A 23,278-nucleotide genomic window follows, 5' to 3' on the forward strand; every position below is an offset into this window, starting at 1 on the left:
ATATATATATATATTATATTATATTCTTGTGCATCGTTGACTTGTAATTTTAGCTCCGTTGCGTCGCGCATTGATAGTTGGTTCAGGTCTCGGTTCCGGATTTTCGAACGTCCTTTTGTACATTTAGATATCTTGTACTTTGCATTCCGCGGCTTGTACTCTTGTAATTTTTAGACGTTTCTCATCAATAAATTGAACCACTTGGATTGTATCTTGTACGTTTGAGCTTTTTGGCCATTTGCGTCTTCAAATCGTCGAATCTGTCTTTTGTCTTCACCTTTTATTATACAAACGAATATCACTTGTAAATAGAACAATTACAACTAAAAGCTTGTCTTTCTTGAAGGATAATGCTATGAAATATATGTTCGTTTTTAGCATTATCATGTATCCGAGTTCCTCCAATAACATCTTTAACCATACTGCCTCTTTAGCAACATGACTAGTGCTACATATTCTGCCTCTATTGTTGACGTGGCCAAAACTGACTGCAGTTTTGAAACCCAGCTTACTGTTCCACCACAAAGTATGAAAACATATGTAGTGGTAGATTTCCTGTTATCAATATCTCCTGCATAATCTGAATCAACATACCCTTTGACAATAAATTCTCGTTCCCCGTAACATAATGCAACATCTAAGGTTCCCTTGATGTATCTTAGGATCCTCTTAACCGCATCCCAATGCTCTCTACCAGGATTAGCCATGTATCGACTAACTACTCCCACTGCATGTGCAAAGTCTGGTCTTGTACATATCATTGCGAACATTAAACTTCTCACTGCTAATGCATACGGTAATCGAGACATCTATTTCCTCTCATCTTCACTGCTAGGACTCATGACGGAGGATAACTTGAGATTAGTAGAAAGCGGGGTTGAGATTGGCTTACTATCTTGCATATTGAAGCGCTGCAAGATTTTCTCAAGTAATTCTTTTGAGAAAGCCAAATCTTCCTATTATCTCTGTCTCGGTGAATTTGCATCCCTAGAATCTTGTTTGCAGCACCCAAGTCTTTCATTTCAAACTCCCTAGCCAACTGAGCCTTCAACTTATTGATACGATCTTCGTTAGGGCCTACAACTAACATGTCGTCTACATATAACAGCAAAATGACAAAATCATTGTCTCCAAACCTCTTGAAATATGCACAAAGGTCTGAATGAATTCTGCTATATTCAAGGCTCATTATGAAATAATCAAATCTCTTGTACCAACATCTCGGTGCCTGTTTGAGACCATACAGAGATTTCTTTAACCTGCAAACTGTAGTGACCCGAACTTTTCCATGTTTATATATATTAATTGAGATTAATATTTACATGATTAAATGTTTCCAACATGTTAAGCAATCAAACTTGTTAAGACTTGATTAATTGAAATAGGTTTCATATAGACAATTGACCACCCAAGTTGACCGGTGATTCACGAACGTTAAAACTTTTAAAAACTATATGATGACATATATATGGTTATATATATAGTTAACATGATATTATGATAAGTAAACATATCATTAAGTATATTAACAATGAACTACATATGTAAAAACAAGACTACTAACTTAATGATTTTGAAACGAGACATATATGTAACGATTATCGTTGTAACGACATTTAATGTATATATATCATATTAAGAGATATTCGTACATCATAATATCATGATAATATAATAATTTAAAATCTCTTTTGATATTATAAACATTGGGTTAACAACATTTAACAAGATCGTTAACCTAAAGGTTTCAAAACAACATTTACATGTAACGACTAACGATGACTTAACGACTCAGTTAAAATGTATATACATGTAGTGTTTTAATATGTATTCATACACTTTTGAAAGACTTCAAGACACTTATGAAAATACTTCTACTTAACAAAAATGCTTACAATTACATCCTCGTTCAGTTTCATCAACAATTCTACTCGTATGCACCCGTATTCGTACTCGTACAATACACAGCTTTTAGATGTATGTACTATTGGTATATACACTCCAATGATCAGCTCTTAGCAGCCCATGTGAGTCACCTAACACATGTGGGAACCATCATTTGGCAACTAGCATGAAATATCTCATAAAATTACAAAAATATGAGTAATCATTCATGACTTATTTACATGAAAACAAAATTACATATCCTTTATATCTAATCCATACACCAATGACTAAAAACACCTACAAACACTTTCATTCTTCAATTTTCTTCATCTAATTGATCTCTCTCAAGTTCTATCTTCAAGTTCTAAGTGTTCTTCATAAATTCTACAAGTTCTAGTTACATAAAATCAAGAATACTTTCAAGTTTGCTAGCTCACTTCCAATCTTGTAAGGTGATCATTCAACCTCAAGAAATCTTTGTTTCTTACAGTAGGTTATCATTCTAATACAAGGTAATAATCATATTCAAACTTTGGTTCAATTTCTATAACTATAACAATCTTATTTCAAGTGATGATCTTACTTGAACTTGTTTTCGTGTCATGATTCTGCTTCAAGAACTTCGAGCCATCCAAGGATCCGTTGAAGCTAGATCCATTTTTCTATTTTTCAGTAGGTTTATAAAAGGAACTTAAGGTAGTAATGATGTTCATAACATCATTCGATTCATACATATAAAGCTATCTTATTCGAAGGTTTAAACTTGTAATCACTAGAATATAGTTTAGTTAATTCTAAACTTGTTCGCAAACAAAAGTTAATCCTTCTAACTTGACTTTTAAAATCAACTAAATACATGTTCTATATCTATATTATATGCTAACTTAATGATTTAAAACCTGGAAACACGAAAAACACCGTAAAACCAGATTTACGCCGTCGTAGTAACACCGCGGGCTGTTTTGGGTTAGTTAATTAAAAACTATGATAAACTTTGATTTAAAAGTTGTTATTCTGAGAAAATGATTTTTATTATGAACATGAAACTATATCCAAAAGTTATGGTTAAACTCAAAGTGGAAGTATGTTTTCTAAAATGGTCATCTAGACGTCGTTCTTTCGACTGAAATGACTACCTTTACAAAAATGACTTGTAACTTATTTTTCCGACTATAAATCTATACTTTTCTATTTAGATTCATAAAATAGAGTTCAATATGAAACCATAGCAATTTGATTCACTCAAAACGGATTTAAAATGAAGAAGTTATGGGTAAAACAAGATTGGATAATTTTTCTCATTTTAGCTACGTGAAAATTGGTAACAAATCTATTCCAACCATAACTTAATCAACTTGTATTGTATATTATGTAATCTTGAGATACCATAGACACGTATACAATGTTTCGACCTATCATGTCGACACATCTATATATATTTCGGAACAACCATAGACACTCTATATGTGAATGTTGGAGTTAGCTATACAGGGTTGAGGTTGATTCCAAAATATATATAGTTTGAGTTGTGATCAATACTGAGATACGTATACACTGGGTCGTGGATTGATTCAAGATAATATTTATCGATTTATTTTTGTACATCTAACTGTGGACAACTAGTTATAGGTTACTAACGAGGACAGCTGACTTAATAAACTTAAAACATCAAAATATATTAAAAGTGTTGTAAATATATTTTGAACATACTTTGATATATATGTATATATTGTTATAGGTTCATGAATCAACCAGTGGCCAAGTCTTACTTCCCGGCGAAGTAAAAATCTGTGAAAGTGAGTTATAGTCCCACTTTTAAAATCTAGTATTTTGGGATGAGAATATATGCAAGTTTTATAAATGATTTACAAAATAGACACAAGTACGTGAAACTACATTCTATGGTTGAATTATCGAAATCGAATATGCCCCTTTTTATTAAGTCTGGTAATCTAAGAATTAGGGAACAGACACCCTAATTGACGCGAATCCTAAAGATAGATCTATCAGGCCCAACAAGCGCCATCCAAAGTACCGAATGCTTTAGTACTTCAAAATTTATATCATATCCGAAGGGTGTCCCGGAATGATGGGGATATTCTTATATATGCATCTTGTTAATGTCAGTTACCAGGTGTTCACCATATGAATGATTTTTATCTCTATGTATGGGATGTGTATTGAAATATGAAATCTTGTGGTCTATTATTATGATTTGATATATATAGGTTAAACCTATAACTCACCAACATTTTTGTTGACGTTTTAAGCATGTTTATTCTCAGGTGATTATTAAGAGCTTCCGCTGTCGCATACTTAAATAAGGACGAGATTTGGAGTCCATGCTTGTATGATATTGTGTAAAAACTGCATTCAAGAAACTTATTTTGTTGTAACATATTTGTATTGTAAACCATTATGTAATGGTCGTGTGTAAACAGGATATTTTAGATTATCATTATTTGATAATCTACGTAAAGCTTTTTAAACCTTTATTGATGAAATAAAGGTTATGGTTTGTTTTAAAATGAATGCAGTCTTTGAAAAACGTCTCATATAGAGGTCAAAACCTCGCAACGAAATCAATTAATATGGAACGTTTTTAATCAATAAGAACGGGACATTTCAGTTGGTATCCGAGCGTTGGTCTTAGAGAACCAGAATTTTGCATTAGTGTGTCTTATCGAGTTTGTTAGGATGCGTTAGTGAGTCTGGACTTTGACCGTGTTTACTTGAAAAATGATTGCTTAACAAATTTTGTTGGAAACTATATATTTTTAACATGTGAATATTATGTGATATATTAATCTCTTAACGCGTTTGATATTATGTGATAGATGTCTACCTCTAGAACAAGTCTCATTGACTCACCTAATAATAATAAAGAGTCAAATGTAAATTGGAATGATTCATGGACTGATTCACAAGTTCCCGAAGAGGAACCGGAAGAAGAGTCGGAACCGGAAGAAGAATCGGAACCGGAAGAAGAATCGGAACCGGATGAAGAAATAGAACCGGTGGGGGAAATAATAAAACGGTTAAGTAAAAGAAAATCCTCAACCAACCGACCAAGGTTAATTATGGTCAATGGTGTTTCCGCCAAGGAAGCAAAATATTGGGAGGATTACCAATTCTCCGATGAATCGGATTCCGACGAGAATTCCGATGATGTTATAGAAATTACCCCAACTGAATTTAAAAAGGCAAAAGAAAATAATAAGGGAAAGGGCATAAAAATAGAGAAATCTAATTCCAACCCCGATGAACTTTATATGTATCGTCAACCCCCGAAGTCCTTAAGTTGTAACAATGACCCGGGAACCTCTAAACCACCAGGTTTTTCTAAACCAATGTGGAAAACAACGGCTCGTATTAGGGAAACATCATATATCCCTAGAAACTTGGCAAAACGAACCAAAACCGAAGAAGAAGAAACAAGCGAGTCGGAATGAGATAGTTGTATTCGTGTGGTGTAATATATGTAATATAGTGTGCTTATGCTTTATGATATATGTAAAAATTGCTTGTATTAATAAGTATTTTTTTTTATGAATCTAACTCTTGTCTATTTTACAGTATAAAAACACAAAATGGATAGACAACCCAATATTTTAAGAGACCTACCCGGAGACATGATTGATGAAATCTTGTCTAGAGTCGGTCAAAATTCTTCGGCACAACTATTTAAGGCGAGATCAGTTTGTAAGACATTCAAAGAACGTTCCAAGAATGCCTTGGTTTATAAAAGGCTTTCGTTCGAAAGATGGGGGATATCACATTGGGAAATCCATAAGTTACGATGTGTTTACTTTGACGCATATATTGCGGGGAACCCAAATGCTATTTTACGCAATGGGTTAAGAAATTATTTTGACTCAATATATCCGAATATTGAACTTGGTGATTTAGAAAAAGCGGCTAACATGCAACATAAAGAAGCATGTTATGCTTACGGATTAGTAATGTTCGCTTCTCACCAAAGTGAGAACAAGAACATCGGGCTATAACTATTAAACAAAACGTTCCCACAAGTGACGGAGTCGGTAATTGGGGTAAGAAATGAGGTTTTTAGATTGTTACGGGACTGTTGGACATTACGTAACCCTCGTCCCTTTGACGACGTTACAACACGCTCTCTTATCAACGGCCATAACGGTTATGTTTCACAAGACCAAGGATGGGAAGTAATCCTAGTAAAACCAGAATGCATGATTTGTTTCTGGACGTATGAATTACGTGTCTTTATTGCCTTTGCAGAACGACTTGTGTACTAGCTAGAATTATCTTCACAACCATCTTGTATCAAATTTATTGTGTGCTATATTTCATGCTATATGTAAAATAAGCGGTATTGTAAGTTTGTAAAATATTGTGTAAAAGTTTGAACGCGAAATATTATTATAATCAGTTTTTAATATAGAATTGTAGTAGTTGAATTGTATATTAGCTACTAAGTATGAACTTAACGGGTAGGTACTACCCGAATTTAAACTTATAAAACGCTAATATGAAGAAAAAGCTTTTATAAATGAGTTCATATTATGCTACGAAATACTAAGAACTACTCTTAATATTCTGTATGATTAACTTGTTCCATTTGACTATTTTGAAGGAAATGGCACCGACTACTCGACACACCGTGAATATGAATGAAGAGGAATTCCGTACTTTTCTAGCTTCAAACATAGCCGCAGTACAGGCTGCGCTACATACCAACAATAACCTTGGATCTAGCAGTACAGGAAATCGTGTAGGATGCACCTACAAAGAATTCACTGCCTGCAAACCTTTGGAATTTGATGGAACCGAAGGACCGATCGGATTGAAACGGTGGACCGAGAAGGTCGAAACGGTGTTTGCCATAAGTAAGTGTACTGAAGAGGACAAAGTGAAGTACGCTACGCATACCTTCACAGGTTCTGCGTTAACATGGTGGAATACCTATCTAGAGCAAGTGGGACAAGACGATGCATACGCACTACCGTGGTCAGTATTCAAGCACTTGATGAACGAGAAGTACCGTCCCAGAACCGAGGTCAATAAGCTCAAGACAGAACTTAGAGGGTTACGAACCCAAGTATTTGATATTACAACGTACGAAAGACGATTCACAGAATTGTGCCTATTGTGTCCGGGAGCATTCGAAGATGAGGAAGAGAAGATCGACGCGTTTGTGAAAGGATTACCGGAAAGAATCCAAGAAGATATAAGCTCACACGAGCCCGCCTCCATACAACAGGCATGTAGAATGGCTCACAAACTAGTGAACCAGATTGAAGAAAGAATTAAAGAACAGACTGCTGAAGAGGCCAATGTGAAGCAAGTCAAAAGAAAGTGGGAGGAAAACGGTGATAAGAATCACCAATACAACAACAACAGCAATTACAACAATAATCGCAACAATTATCCCAACAATCGCAACATCAATCGCAACTACAACAAACGGCCCAACAACAACAACAACAACAACAACAACAACAACAACAACAACAACAACAACAACAACAACAACAACAACAACAACAACAACAACAACAACAACAACAACAACAACAACAACAACAACAACAACAACAACAACAGCAACTACAACAATCATCCCAACAACAATAATAAATGCAACAACAACAACAATCAGAAGTAGCTATGCCAAAGGTGTGAAAAGTATCACTCGGGGTTCTGCACCAAATTTTGCAACAAGTGTAAAAGAAATGGTCATAGCGCGGCGAAGTGTGAGGTCTACGGACCAGGGGTTAATAGAATGAAAGGAACAAATGGTGTCGGAACGAGTAATGGCGGAGCAAGTAGTGTCGGAGCAAGTTATGCCAATATAGTTTGTTATAAATGTGGAAAACCGGGCCACATTATTAGAAATTGCCCGAACCAGGAGAACACGAATGGACAAGGCCGCGGAAGAGTTTTCAATATTAATGCGGCAGAGGCACAGGAAGACCCGGAGCTTGTTACGGGTACGTTTCTTATTGACAATAAATCTGCTTACGTTTTATTTGATTCGGGTGCGGATAGAAGCTATATGAGTAGAGATTTTTGTGCTAAATTAAGTTGTCCATTGACGCCTTTGGATAGTAAATTTTTACTCGAATTAGCAAATGGTAAATTAATTTCAGCAGATAATATATGTCGGAATCGAGAAATTAAACTGGTTAGCGAAACATTTAAGATTGATTTGATACCAGTAGAGTTAGGGAGTTTTGATGTGATAATCGGTATGGACTGGTTGAAAGAAGCGAAAGCAGAGATCGTTTGTTACAAAAATGCAATTCGCATTATACGAGAAAAAGGAAAACCCTTAATGGTGTACGGAGAAAAGGGCAACACGAAGCTACATCTTATTAGTAATTTGAAGGCACAAAAACTAATAAGAAAAGGTTGCTATGCTGTTCTAGCACACGTTGAGAAAGTACAAACTGAAGAAAAGAGCATCAATGATGTTCCCGTCGCAAAAGAATTTCCCGATGTATTTTCGAAAGAATTACCGGGATTACCCCCACATCGATCCGTTGAATTTCAAATAGATCTTGTACCAGGAGCTGCACCAATAGCTCGTGCTCCTTACAGACTCGCACCCAGTGAGATGAAAGAACTGCAAAGCCAATTACAAGAACTTTTAGAGCGTGGTTTCATTTGACCAAGCACATCACCGTGGGGAGCTCCTGTTTTGTTTGTCAAGAAGAAAGATGGTACATTCAGGTTGTGTATCGACTACCGAGAGTTGAACAAACTTACCATCAAGAATCGCTACCCACTACCGAGAATCGATGTCTTATTTGATCAACTACAAGGCTCGTCTGTTTATTCAAAGATTGACTTACGTTCCGGGTATCATCAAATGCGGGTGAAAGAAGATGATATTCCAAAGACTGCTTTCAGAACACGTTACGGTCATTACGAGTTTATGGTCATGCCGTTTGGTTTAACTAATGCACCAGCTGTGTTCATGGACCTTATGAACCGAGTGTGTGGACCATACCTTGATAAGTTTTTCATTGTTTTCATTGATGACATACTTATTTACTCAAAGAATGACCAAGAACACGGTGAACATTTGAGAAAGGTGTTAGAAGTATTGAGGAAGGAAGAATTGTACGCTAAGTTTTCAAAGTGTGCATTTTGGTTGGAAGAAGTTCAATTCCTAGGTCACATAGTGAACAAAGAAGGTATTAAGGTGGATCCGGCAAAGATAGAAACTGTTGAAAAGTGGGAAACCCTGAAAACTCCGAAACACATACGCCAGTTTTTAGGACTAGCTGGTTACTACAGAAGGTTCATCCAAGACTTTTCCAGAATAGCAAAACCCTTGACTGCATTAACGCATAAAGGGAAGAAATTTGAATGGAATGATGAACAAGAGAAAGCGTTTCAGTTATTGAAGAAAAAGCTAACTACGGCACCTATATTGTCATTGCCTGAAGGGAATGATGATTTTGTGATTTATTGTGACGCATCAAAGCAAGGTCTCGGTTGTGTATTAATGCAACGAACGAAGGTGATTGCTTATGCGTCTAGACAATTGAAGATTCACGAACAAAATTATACGAAGCATGATTTGGAATTAGGCGCGGTTGTTTTTGCATTAAAGACTTGGAGGCACTACTTATATGGGGTCAAAAGTATTATATATACCGACCACAAAAGTCTTCAACACATATTTAATCATAAACAACTGAATATGAGGCAGCGTAGGTGGATTGAATTATTGAATGATTACGACTTTGAGATTCGTTACCACCCGGGGAAGGCAAATGTGGTAGCCGATGCCTTGAGCAGGAAGGACAGGGAACCCATTCGAGTAAAATCTATGAATATAATGATTCATAATAACCTTACTACTCAAATAAAGGAGGTGCAACAAGGAGTTTTAAAAGAGGGAAATTTAAAGGATGAAATACCCAAAGGATCGAAGAAGCATCTTAATATTCGGGAAGACGGAACCCGGTATAGGGCTGAAAGGATTTGGGTACCAAAATTTGGAGATATGAGAGAAATGGTACTTAGAGAAGCTCATAAAACCAGATACTCAATACATCCTGGAACGGGGAAGATGTACAAGGATCTCAAGAAACATTTTTGGTGGCCGGGTATGAAAGCCGATGTTGCTAAATATGTAGGAGAATGTTTGACGTGTTCTAAGGTCAAAGCTGAGCATCAAAAACCATCAGGTCTACTTCAACAACCCGAAATCCCATAATGGAAATGGGAAAACATTACCATGGATTTCATCACTAAATTGCCAAGGACTGCAAGTGGTTTTGATACTATTTGGGTAATAGTTGATCGTCTCACCAAATCAGCACACTTCCTGCCAATAAGAGAAGATGACAAGATGGAGAAGTTAGCACGACTATATTTGAAGGAAGTCGTCTCCAGACATGGAATACCAATCTCTATTATCTCTGATAGGGATGGCAGATTTATTTCAAGATTTTGGCAGACATTACAGCAAGCATTAGGAACTCGTCTAGACATGAGTACTGCCTATCATCCACAAACTGATGGGCAGAGCGAAAGGACGATACAAACGCTTGAAGACATGCTACGAGCATGTGTTATTGATTTCGGAAACAGTTGGGATCGACATCTACCGTTAGCAGAATTTTCCTACAACAACAGCTACCATTCAAGCATTGAGATGGCGCCGTTTGAAGCACTTTATGGTAGAAAGTGCAGGTCTCCGATTTGTTAGAGTGAAGTGGGGGATAGACAGATTACGGGTCCGGAGATTATACAAGAAACTACCGAGAAGATCATCCAAATTCAACAACGGTTGAAAACCGTCCAAAGTCGACAAAAGAGCTACGCTGACATTAAAAGAAAAGATATAGAATTTGAAATTGGAGAGATGGTCATGCTTAAAGTTGCACCTTGGAAAGGAGTTGTTCGATTTGGTAAACGAGGGAAATTAAATCCAAGGTATATTGGACCATTCAAGATTATTGATCGTGTCGGACCAGTAGCTTACCGACTTGAGTTACCTCAACAACTCGCGGCTGTACATAACACTTTCCACGTCTCGAATTTGAAGAAATGTTTTGCTAAAGAAGATCTCACTATTCCGTTAGATGAAATCCAAATCAACGAAAAACTTCAATTCATCGAAGAACCCGTCGAAATAATGGATCGTGAGGTTAAAAGACTTAAGCAAAACAAGATACCAATTGTTAAGGTTCGATGGAATGCTCGTAGAGGACCTGAGTTCACCTGGGAGCATGAAGATCAGATGAAGAAGAAATACCCACATCTATTTCCAGAAGATTCGTCAACACCTTCAACAGCTTAAAATTTCGGGACGAAATTTATTTAACGGGTAGGTACTGTAGTGACCCGAACTTTTCCATGTTTATATATATTAATTGAGATTGATATTTACATGATTAAATGTTTCCAACATGTTAAGCAATCAAACTTGTTAAGACTTGATTAATTGAAATAGGTTTCATATAGACAATTGACCACCCAAGTTGACCGGTGATTCACGAACGTTAAAACTTGTAAAAACTATATGATGACATATATATGGTTATATATATAGTTAACATGATATTATGATAATTAAACATATCATTAAGTATATTAACAATGAACTACATATATAAAAACAAGACTACTAACTTAATGATTTTGAAACGAGACATATATGTAACGATTATCGTTGTAACGACATTTAATGTATATATATCATATTAAGAGATATTCATACATCATAATATCATGATAATATAATAATTTAAAATCTCTTTTGATATTATAAACATTGGGTTAACAACATTTAACAAGATCGTTAACCTAAAGGTTTCAAAACAACATTTACATGTAACGACTAACGATGACTTAACGACTCAGTTAAAATGTATATACATGTAGTGTTTTAATATGTATTCATAAACTTTTGAAAGACTTCAAGACACTTATGAAAATACTTCTACTTAACAAAAATGCTTACAATTACATCCTCATTCAGTTTCATCAACAATTCTACTCGTATGCACCCGTATTCGTACTCGTACAATACACAGATTTTAGATGTATGTACTATTGGTATATACACTCCAATGATCAGCTCTTAGTAGCCCATGTGAGTTACCTAACACATGTGGGAACCATCATTTGACAACTAGCATGAAATATCTCATAAAATTACAAAAATATGAGTAATCATTCATGACTTATTTACATGAAAACAAAATTACATATCCTTTATATCTAATCCATACACCAACGACCAAAAACACCTACAAACACTTTCATTCTTCAATTTTCTTCATCTAATTGATCTCTCTCAAGTTCTATCTTCAAGTTCTAAGTGTTCTTCATAAATTCTACAAGTTCTAGTTACATAAAATCAAGAATACTTTCAAGTTTGCTAGCTCACTTCCAATCTTGTAAGGTGATCATCCAACCTCAAGAAATCTTTGTTTCTTACAGTAGGTTATCATTATAATTCAAGGTAATAATCATATTCAAACTTTGGTTCAATTTCTATAACTATAACAATCTTATTTCAAGTGATGATCTTACTTGAACTTGTTTTCGTGTCATGATTCTGCTTCAAGAACTTCGAGCCATCCAAGGATCCGTTGAAGCTAGATCCATTTTTCTCTTTTCCAGTAGGTTTATCCAAGGAACTTAAGGTAGTAATGATGTTTATAACATCATTCGATTCATACATATAAAGCTATCTTATTCGAAGGTTTAAACTTGTAATCACTAGAACATAGTTTAGTTAATTCTAAACTTGTTAAACAAAAGTTAATCCTTCTAACTTGACTTTTAAAATCAACTAAACACATGTTCTATATCTATATGATATGCTAACTTAATGATTTAAAACCTGGAAACACGAAAAACACCGTAAAACCAGATTTACGCCGTCGTAGTAACACCGCGGGCTGTTTTGGGTTAGTTAATTAAAAACTATGATAAACTTTGATTTAAAAGTTGTTATTCTGAGAAAATGATTTTTATTATGAACATGAAACTGTATCCAAAAATTATGGTTAAACTCAAAGTGGAAGTATGTTTTCTAAAATGGTCATCTAGACGTCGTTCTTTCGACTGAAAAAAGACTACCTTTACAAAAACGACTTGTAACTTATTTTTCCGACTATAAACCTATACTTTTTCTGTTTAGATTCATAAAATATAGTTCAATATGAAACCATAGCAATTTCATTCACTCAAAACGAATTTAAAATGAAGAAGTTATGGGTAAAACAAGATTGGATAATTTTTCTCATTTTAGCTACGTGAAAATTGGTAACAAATCTATTCCAACCATAACTTAATCAACTTGTATTGTATATTATGTAATCTTGAGATACCATAGACACGTATACAATGTTTCGACCTATCATGTCGACACATCTATATATATTTCGGAACAACCATAGACACTCTATATGTGAATGTTGGAGTTAGCTATACAGGGTTGAGGTTGATTCCAAAATATATATAGTTTGAGTTGTGATCAATACTGAGATACGTATACACTGGGTCGTGGATTGATTCAAGATAATATTTATCGATTTATTTCTGTACATCTAACTGTGGACAACTAGTTGTAGGTTACTAACGTGGACAGCTGACTTAATAAACTTAAAACATCAAAATATATTAAAAGTGTTGTAAATATATTTTGAACATACTTTGATATATATGTATATATTGTTATAGGTTCGTGAATCAACCAGTGGCCAAGTCTTACTTCCCGACGAAGTAAAAATCTGTGAAAGTGAGTTATAGTCTCACTTTTAAAATCTAATATTTTAGGATGAGAATACATGCAAGATTTATAAATGATTTACAAAATAGACACAAGTACGTGAAACTACATTCTATGGTTGAATTATCGAAATCGAATATGCCCCTTTTTATTAAGTCTGGTAATCTAAGAATTAGGGAACAGACACCCTAATTGACGCGAATCCTAAAGATAGATCTATCGGGCCCAACAAGCCCCATCCAAAGTACCGGATGCTTTAGTACTTCGAAATTTATATCATATCCGAAGGGTGTCCCGGAATGATGGGGATATTCTTATATATGCATCTTGTTAATGTCGGTTACCAGGTGTTCACCATATGAATGATTTTTATCTCTATGTATGGGATGTGTATTGAAATATGAAATCTTGTGGTCTATTATTATGATTTGATATATATAGGTTAAACCTATAATTCACCAACATTTTTGTTGACGTTTTAAGCATGTTTATTCTCAGGTGATTATTAAGAGCTTCCGCTGTCGCATACTTAAATAAGGACGAGATTTGGAGTCCATGCTTGTATGATATTGTGTAAAAACTGCATTCAAGAAACTTATTTTGTTGTAACATATTTGTATTGTAAACCATTATGTAATGGTCGTGTGTAAACAGGATATTTTAGATTATCATTATTTGATAATCTACGTAAAGCTTTTTAAACCTTTATTGATGAAATAAAGGTTATGGTTTGTTTTAAAATGAATGCAGTCTTTGAAAAACGTCTCATATAGAGGTCAAAACCTCGCAACGAAATCAATTAATATGGAACGTTTTTAATCAATAAGAACGGGACATTTCACAAACCAAGTTCTATTGTAGTTCAAAACCTTCTGGTTGAAGCATACAAATTTTTCCTTCAATGTTTCCATGAAGAAATGCAGTTTTCACATCTAGCTGCTCTAGATGTAAATCAAATGTTGCACACATTCCTAGAACTACTCGAACTGTTGTAAGTCGAACCACGGGGGCGAATATTTCATTAAAGTCTATTCCTTCTTTCTGAGCATATCCTTTGACCACCAGTCTTGCACGATACCACTCCACTTGATCATCGCCATTTCGCTTGATCTTATACACCCATTTATTTCCAATAGGTTTTCTACCTTCCGGTAATGGCACAAGTTCCTATGTTTTATTTTTATGAAGAGCTTCACTTTCTTCCTTCATAGCTGCCATCCACTGAGATGCATCTGAATGATTCAGTGCCTCGAGAAGAGTTACTGGCTTTCTTTCCTCTGTTAGAAGATAATATGCAACATTGGTTTCCATAATATAATCTGAGTGCCACCCTGGACGTTTCCTTTCCCCATTAGAAATACGAGTCGCTGGAGCTTCATCAACGACTACTTGATTTTCATCGTGCTCTGGTACTGCTTCAGAAGAATTTCTATGAAATTCATTTACCACCTGTATTAGTGTAGTTTCTTTTGAAGTGCTAACATCTTCAAAATCTTTTTCTTCTGTAAAGATAACATCTCGGCTGACGATTACTTTGTGGGCAGTGGGGTCCCACAAGCGATACCCCTTAACTCCGTCAGCATATCCCAAGAAAAAACACTTTCTGGACTTCGGATACAACTTTTTCGTTTCTTGAGAGTTGTACATTGCGTACACAGGACTTCCGAATACATGAAGGTCTGAATAATCAACCGGTTTTCCAGTCCACATCTCCATCGGCGATATCAAATCAATCGCAGTTGACGGTGACTGATTTATCACATAACAGGCAGTACTGACTGCTTCTACCCAGAATGATTTCCCCAAGCCTGCAGTTGCCAATATCGCCCTTGTTCTATCTAATAAGGTTCTGTTCATCCGCTCTGCTACTCCATTTTGTTGAGGAGTGTATGTCGTAGTGAACTATCTTTTGATGCCTTCTTGTTTGCAGAATTTATCAAATTCATCACCAGTGTATTCTCCTCCATTATCTGTCCTCAAACACTTGATCTTTTTACCATATTCAAGTTCAACCCGTGCTTTGTAAACTTTGAAAACTTCAAACACATCTGCTTTCCTCTTGATTGGGTACACCCAACATCTCCTAGTGTAATCATCAATAAATGATACAAAATACTTTGCTCCTCCTAGGGATTGAACTGGTGCTTGCCACACATCGGAGTGAACCAATTCTAGAACCAATTTACTTCTAGAAGTTGATGTGTTAAACTTTAGGCGATGCTGCTTGCTGATTACACAATGCTCATAGAAAGGTAGCGATACCTTTGTAAGACCAGGAATAAGATTTCTTTCAACAAAAATCTTCATAACTTGTTCAGACATATGTCCAAGCTTTTGATGCCATGTTATAGCAACCTTATCACTTGAACTATTCGAAGCAATGGATGCTTCCGCTTCCCGTATCGTCTCGCCTTTCAGAATGTATAGATTAGCACCCACATTTTCTCCTTTCATAAGTACAACTGCATCTTTTATGATTTTCATAATTTTGTATTGTATCTCCATCTTACAACCAAGATCATCCAATTGTCCTAAAGACAATAAGTTCTTCTTTAAACCCTCCACATGTCGTACACCTTGAATAGTACGAACTGTACCATCGTGCATCTTCAGAACAATATCTTCAATCCCAATGATCTTTAGTTTGTGATCAGTGCAACTGTACACAGATCCTCCTGAGATACGTTCATATTGTTTGAACCATTCTCTTCTAGGGGTCATGTGAAAAGTAGCTCCTGAGTCAAATAACCAGACATCAAAAAATGTCTTTCTGCCTTCATTTGCTACCACTGCTTCACTAACTAAAGCAATCCCATCTTCTGAAATGCTTGCAATATTTCCTTGAGGATTAGAGTTATTTAAACTCAGACAATCTTTCTTCAGATGACCTTTCTTGCCACAATTGTAGCATGTATAGGTCTTCTTCTTTCTAGACTTCGGTTTACCATGATTGTGACTCTCACTTAGGCCACACTCCGAAACCACCAAGGCCTCCACTTGTCGTGAACCGGCCTGTCTGTCTTCCTTATTATTGCGCCGATTTTCTTCTTCTAGAACAGCAGCCGTAACATCATCATAGACTAAATATTCCGTGAGAATATTATTGGTTAGGTTGATAATGAGTTGATCATACGAGTCAGGTAGACTCCGAAGTAGAATTTCAGCACGTTCTTGTAACTCTATATTGCAACTCAATGAAGTGAGTTGAGAAAATAGAGTATTTAAGTTATTAATGTGCTCATTCACTGAAGTGGATTCACTCATGCGTAAAGCATATAGCTTCCTTTTTAGGAATATCTTGTTGTGGAGTGATTTGGTCTCGTACAATTTTACGAGGTGATCGCAAATCTCTTTTGCCATCTTCTTTTCATCAATGCTAGTAAAACGCCATCTGCTAGTGCCAGATGAAGATTTGCGATAGCCTGACCGTCCATCTCTTCCCATTTTTCATCAGTCTCGGATGACCATCCACTGATTGCCGCCAAACACTTATCCTTTCTCAGGATAGCTTTCATCTTTAATTTCCATAATGAGAAATTACTCCCGTTAAACTTTTCAATTTCAAATTTCGTATACATTGCTATAATTACAATCTTCTTTTCGACAACACTATTTTTCGAGAGATAGTACTTGAAATCTTATATCGAGTGAAAATAATCTTACTTAGATAAGTAGATTAATACACACTAGATATAAGAACCTAGCTCTTGATACCACTTGTTGAGAAAAGCGACACCGAATTATAGCAAACCGCTAGTAATATTTGATATAAAGACAATAAAGGAACACCAATAGGATAAAAACCACGGGCAAGGAAAGAAACGTTTTACTAATAAGAATAATAGGAATTACACTTCTCTCTAATTACAAGGATAAGCACCAATCTTTATATCTCTTTTGATTAGGAGATTAACACTCACTAACTCTATATAGACTCTTTTAGTATACAAGAACACTTGTGATTTGGGATGTATAATGTTGAAAGCTTCGACGAGCCCAACACACCCACTATAGAGGACCTAGGTTATACTCACTCACTAGACCAACACTTTGACGTTGGTTAGCCTTTAATTTTATAAATCCTTAGTGCACAATAATACTTAGGCGACAGTGTCGACCATATATCATTCAGGCGGTATAACCGACCCTATATCACTTAGGCGGCAGAGCCGACCATATAATAAAAATAACACAAGTGCACTAAGAACTTAAACATTAACTAAGGATTAACCGGGAAACTTAACAAAGAACACTTTTATTAATACAAAATACAATTACAATATTACTTACTTACAAGCTTTTCTTCTCTACTCACACTCTTCTCACTTCTTACTTCTTCTCTACTTCTCAACTCACACTTTTCACAACTTACTCACACCTTACACAAATGAACTACTCATCACCCATATTTATACTACCCAATGGAACATTCTAGAAACTAGATATTTCCATGGATAAATATCTAGATATTTCTATACAAATATCTATATTTTTCTTTTCTAGATTTTTCTTTTCTAGATTTTTCTTTTATTTTCTAATATCTAGATATTTTCTTATACATATTAATATCTAGATATTTTACATATATACATCTACAAATTCCATATTATTTTATAATACCAAATTTGCATTGCATTTTAACACTCCCCCTCAATGCAAATTTTCTTCCGTTGATGACTTGCAGATCATTCCAAGTGCTTCTCTGAATTTTTCAAACTTTGGTTTACTTAGGCTCTTGGTGAATATATCTGCAACTTGTTCATCTGTCTTTGTTGGCACCATCTTGATCTCCCATTTAAGGACCTTCTCGCGAACATAGTGATAGTGCACTTCTATATGTTTTGTTCTCGCATGAAAGACTGGATTTTCTGCTAGACGTATAGCTGATAAGTTATCGCAGAAAAGCTTTACTTGATAATCTGTTGATTGATGAAGATCTTCCATTAGCTGCTTCAACCAAGTAATTTCTTGTGTTGCTGATGCTGCCGATCGATATTCTGCTTCAGTGCTTGATAAGGATACTGTTGGTTGTCTCTTGCTGCACCATGATATTACTCTCGATCCAAGACTAAACATGAATCCAGTTGTTGACCGTCGTGTATCATAGTCTCCAGCGTAATCGGCATCACAATATCCAGTCACATGACATTCTTTTATTTTCTTGTATAAAATACCAAAGTTGATAGTGCCTTTAACATACCTTAAGATGCGTCGTACAACATCAAGGTGAGGCTTCTTCAGATTGCTCATGTATCGACTAACCACTCCAACTGCATAAGATATGTCTGGCTGGCTTAGTGTGAGATAAATAAGACTTTCGACCATCTTTCGATACATGGTAACATCTTGAAGACTTTTTCCTTCATCTGCTCGTAGTTTTGTATTCGGATCCATCGGAGTTGAGATAGGTTTGCAATTAAGCATTTCGTACTTTTGTAAAAGATCTAGCGCATATTTCTGTTATCCAAGAAATAATCCTTCTCTTTTCTGCTCTATTTCGAGTCCAAGAAAATGTTTGAGTTCTCTAAGCTCCTTCATATGAAATCTGATAGACAGATTCTCTCTTGTTCTTTGGATCTCCTCATAGTAATCTCCCGTGATGATTAAGTCATCCACATATACTAGCACTATGGCTAGTTTTCCTTGATCTTGTTTCTCAAATAAACTAGAATCTGAAGGAGCAACTGTGAAACCACTTTGTACCAAGAACTCACCAATTTTCCCGTACCAAGCTCTTGGAGCCTGCTTCAAGCCGTATAGTGCTTTCTTTAATTTGCAGACATGGTCAGGATGGAACTTGTTCTCAAAGCCTCTTGGTTGCTCCATATAAATTTCTTTGTCAAGTTCTCCATGTAAGAAAGCGTTCTTGACATCCATCTGCCACAACTTCCAAGATTTGCTAGCGGCTAAAGCTAGTAGAGCTCGAATTGTTGTGATCTTCGCCACTGGACTAAACGTTTCTTCATAATCCAACCCATATTGTTGAGAAAAACCTCTAGCAATAAGTTGAGCTTTATACCTTTCAATGGAGCCATCTGATCGAGTCTTCACCTTGTAAACCCATTTACAAGATATTGGTTTTACATCTTTTGGCTTTGGAACTAAACTCGATGTCTGGTTTTCTTTTAGTGCATTAATTTCTTCTTCCATCGCTTTCTGCCATTCTCGACTTTGTGCTGCTTCTTCATAAGTAGAAGGCTCAATAGGTATTGATTCATCCACATGAGCAGCATTGGCATACCTCGAATTAGGTTGCCTCGGTCTTGTTGATCTCCGTAATTCTTGTACATGCTCCTTGACATCCATTTGGCTTGGACGAACCTCCTTGGATACAGATTAATGCACACCAGTTTTCCATGGACTCGTTTCCTTAGAGTACGACTCTTCTCCTTCTTTAGTTGGATCTACTATTTGCTCTTTACGTTCTTCTATTTCTTCTGGAACTTCTTCTAATCCATGAGATTCTGGAAGCTCTATCTTTTGAGGTGACCACCATGAAGAAGCTTCATCAAATACCACATTTCTTGAAGTATGACACTTTCCAGTATTTGGATCACAACATCTCCATCCTTTTCTTGATTCATCATAACCGACAAAAATGCATCGAATTGCCTTCTTATCAAATTTGCTTCGGAGATGATCTGGCACGAAGACATAGCATACACATCCAAAAACCTTGAGATGATTGACGGTTGGCTTGATCTTCCATAATCTTTCATATGGTGAAATATATCCCAACTTTGTTTGTGGGAGTCTGTTAATCACGTATGAAGCCGTCCTCATACATTCGGCCCAAAATCTTCCTGGTACATTCTTACCATGAAGCATACTTTGATAAGTTTCAGCAATATGACGATTCTTACGTTCTGCCACTCCATTCTGTTGTGGAGTATTAGGGCAAGTTAATTGCCTTCTGATCTTGTGCTTCTCAAGATACATATTGAACTCAGTCGATAAATATTCTCCTCCATTATCTGTGCGTAAGCACCTAATCTTATTATTGAGCTCACTTTCTATCTTCTTCTTGAACTCTTTAAACTTCTGAAAAGTCTCCGACTTTTCCTTTATGAAGTAAACCCACACATACCTTGAGAAGTCATCAATGAATGTCACCATGTACTTCATTCCTCCAAGTGATGTTTATTTCACTGGGCCAAAGACGTCTGAGTGTATGAGCTCTAGTGGTGTCTTGGACTGATGTTGTGACTCCTTGAATGGCAATTGGTGAGCTTTGCCAAATTGACATCTAGCACATATTGTATCTGTTCGGATATCAATTTGAGGAAGCCCATTTACTATGCGTTTCACCATCATCTCCTTTAACTTATTGTATCCCACATGCCCAAGACGTTCATGCCACAGATCAGTCGTCTCATTCTTTCGAGTCTTATCCACATAAGCTGTTTCAGCAGATAATACATAGACCGATTCTATTCTTCTTCCGTGCATAACTGGATTGCCAACCACCTTTAATCTCTTGAACACGGACACATCTTCTGGTCCAAAGAGTACATAGTTCCCTTCTGATGTCAATTGTGGTACTGATAGTAAATTCTTCTTTAGGCCAGTGACAAGATACACCTTCTCGAGTTAGAGCTTTTGAGAGTCGCCTTCATTTGGAATTATTATCTTTCCAATGTGAGAAATAGACAACCTTGAATTGTTGGCTGTCAACACGACTCTCTTTCCTTTGTAATCCTCCATTTCTTGCAGCTTCGTCCCATCGTTGGTCATATGATTTGAGCACCCAGAATCGATGATCCAATCATCTTTGTAGTTTATTTTTTACTTTAAAGTTGTTGTAAGAGCTTGATCATCTATGTCAGCTTCAACAGAAAATCCAGCTTCTGCATCCCATGTTTCCTCATTAATGGTTGCTTCAAATGTGACTTCTTTCTTCTCATCTCTTGCGGTGGCCACATTTCCTTCAAAGTTCGCCTTTTGGGGAATTTACAATCTCGAGCAAAATGACCCTTCTTGCCACAATTGAAGCATTCACCATTCTTTCTCTTATCATTTTCTCCGTATTGTTGGTGATGATCTCTTCTTCCTTGTTGAGCTCCCCCTGAAGCGTTGCCTTTTGATTTTGGGTGACCCTTCCACCCATATGTCTTACTTTCTTTCATCGCCTTTTGTCTTCGAGATGTTGCTTTCTTCTTATTGGTGAAGAGTGCATCTTCTCCGTCTTTTATGGTTACTTCATTCATCTGCTTGGCTAATGCCTCTTGATTAGCCAATAAATTCTCCAGCTCTATTAATGATGGTTGAGTAGGCCATCCTCTCACAGCGGCTATAAATCCATTATACTCGGATCTTAAGCCGTGGATGATAATTCTCTTCATCCTTGCATCACTCACTTTCTCTTCAGGAGCAAGTTGAGATATCTCACGACAAATAGATTTCACCTTGGTGAAATACTGAGAAATAGACAGACTTCCTTGTGAGATACCCGCGAGCTCATTTTCCAAGAGCTGGAGGCGTGCTTCATTCTTCTTTGAAAATAATTTTTCAAAAGTTTCCCAAGCGGCCTTTGGTGTTTTCTCGTCACGGATGTGCTCCAATAGATCATCCTCGATTGTAGTCTTCAATATAAATAAAGCCTGCCCAGACTTGATGTTCCATTTTCTCAAGGATTCAACATTTTCTTTCGGTGGAGGCGTTGTGTCACTGCCAGTAACTATTTCCCATAAATCCTGTCCTTGTAGGTAGGATTCTATACAGGTCCGCCAATAACCATAGTTGTGGTTATTGAGACTCTTGATTCCACTACTCGTACTTGCAAGATCTGCCATCATGACGTCCAACGTCCAATAAGCTTGATCCCAGACCGATGAGCTTTCACAGTCCCTAACTGTGCTCCGACAGAATCTCCCTTAGAGCTTTGGTGAAGTAAACGTCCAACGTTTACTGATGTTTTCCTCCACTAGAAATGGTCCCGAACGACCCGCTATGATACCAATTGTTGAAAGCTTCGACGAGCCCACACACCCACTATAGAGGACCTAGGTTATACTCACTCACTAGACCAACACTTTGACGTTGGTTAGCCTTTAATTTTATAAATCCTTAGTGCACAATAATACTTAGGCGACAGTGTCGACCATATATCATTCAGGCGGTATAACCGACCATATATCACTTAGGCGGCAGAGCCGACCATATAATAAAAATAACACAAGTGCACTAAGAACTTAAACACGAACTAAGGCTTAACCGGGAAACTTAACAAAGAACACTTTTATTAATACAAAATACAATTACAATATTACTTACTTACAAGCTTTTCTTCTCTACTCACACTCTTCTCACTTCTTACTTCTTCTCTACTTCTCAACTCACTCTTTTCACAACTTACTCACACCTTACACAAATGAACTACTCATCACCCATATTTATACTACCCCATAGAATATTCTAGAAACTAGATATTTTCATGGATAAATATCTAGATATTTCTATACAAATATCTATATTTTTCTTTTCTAGATTTTTCTTTTATTTTCTAATATCTAGATATTTTCTTATGCATATTAATATCTAGATATTTTACATATATACATCTACAAATTCCATATTATTTTATAATACCAAATTTGCATTGCATTTTAACATATAATTGAGCATGTATGATGCTCTATTTATACTACTTAG

The sequence above is a fragment of the Rutidosis leptorrhynchoides genome, chromosome 2, assembly GCF_046630445.1.
Source record: "Rutidosis leptorrhynchoides isolate AG116_Rl617_1_P2 chromosome 2, CSIRO_AGI_Rlap_v1, whole genome shotgun sequence".
In the NCBI taxonomy this organism is placed as follows: Eukaryota; Viridiplantae; Streptophyta; class Magnoliopsida; order Asterales; family Asteraceae; genus Rutidosis; species Rutidosis leptorrhynchoides.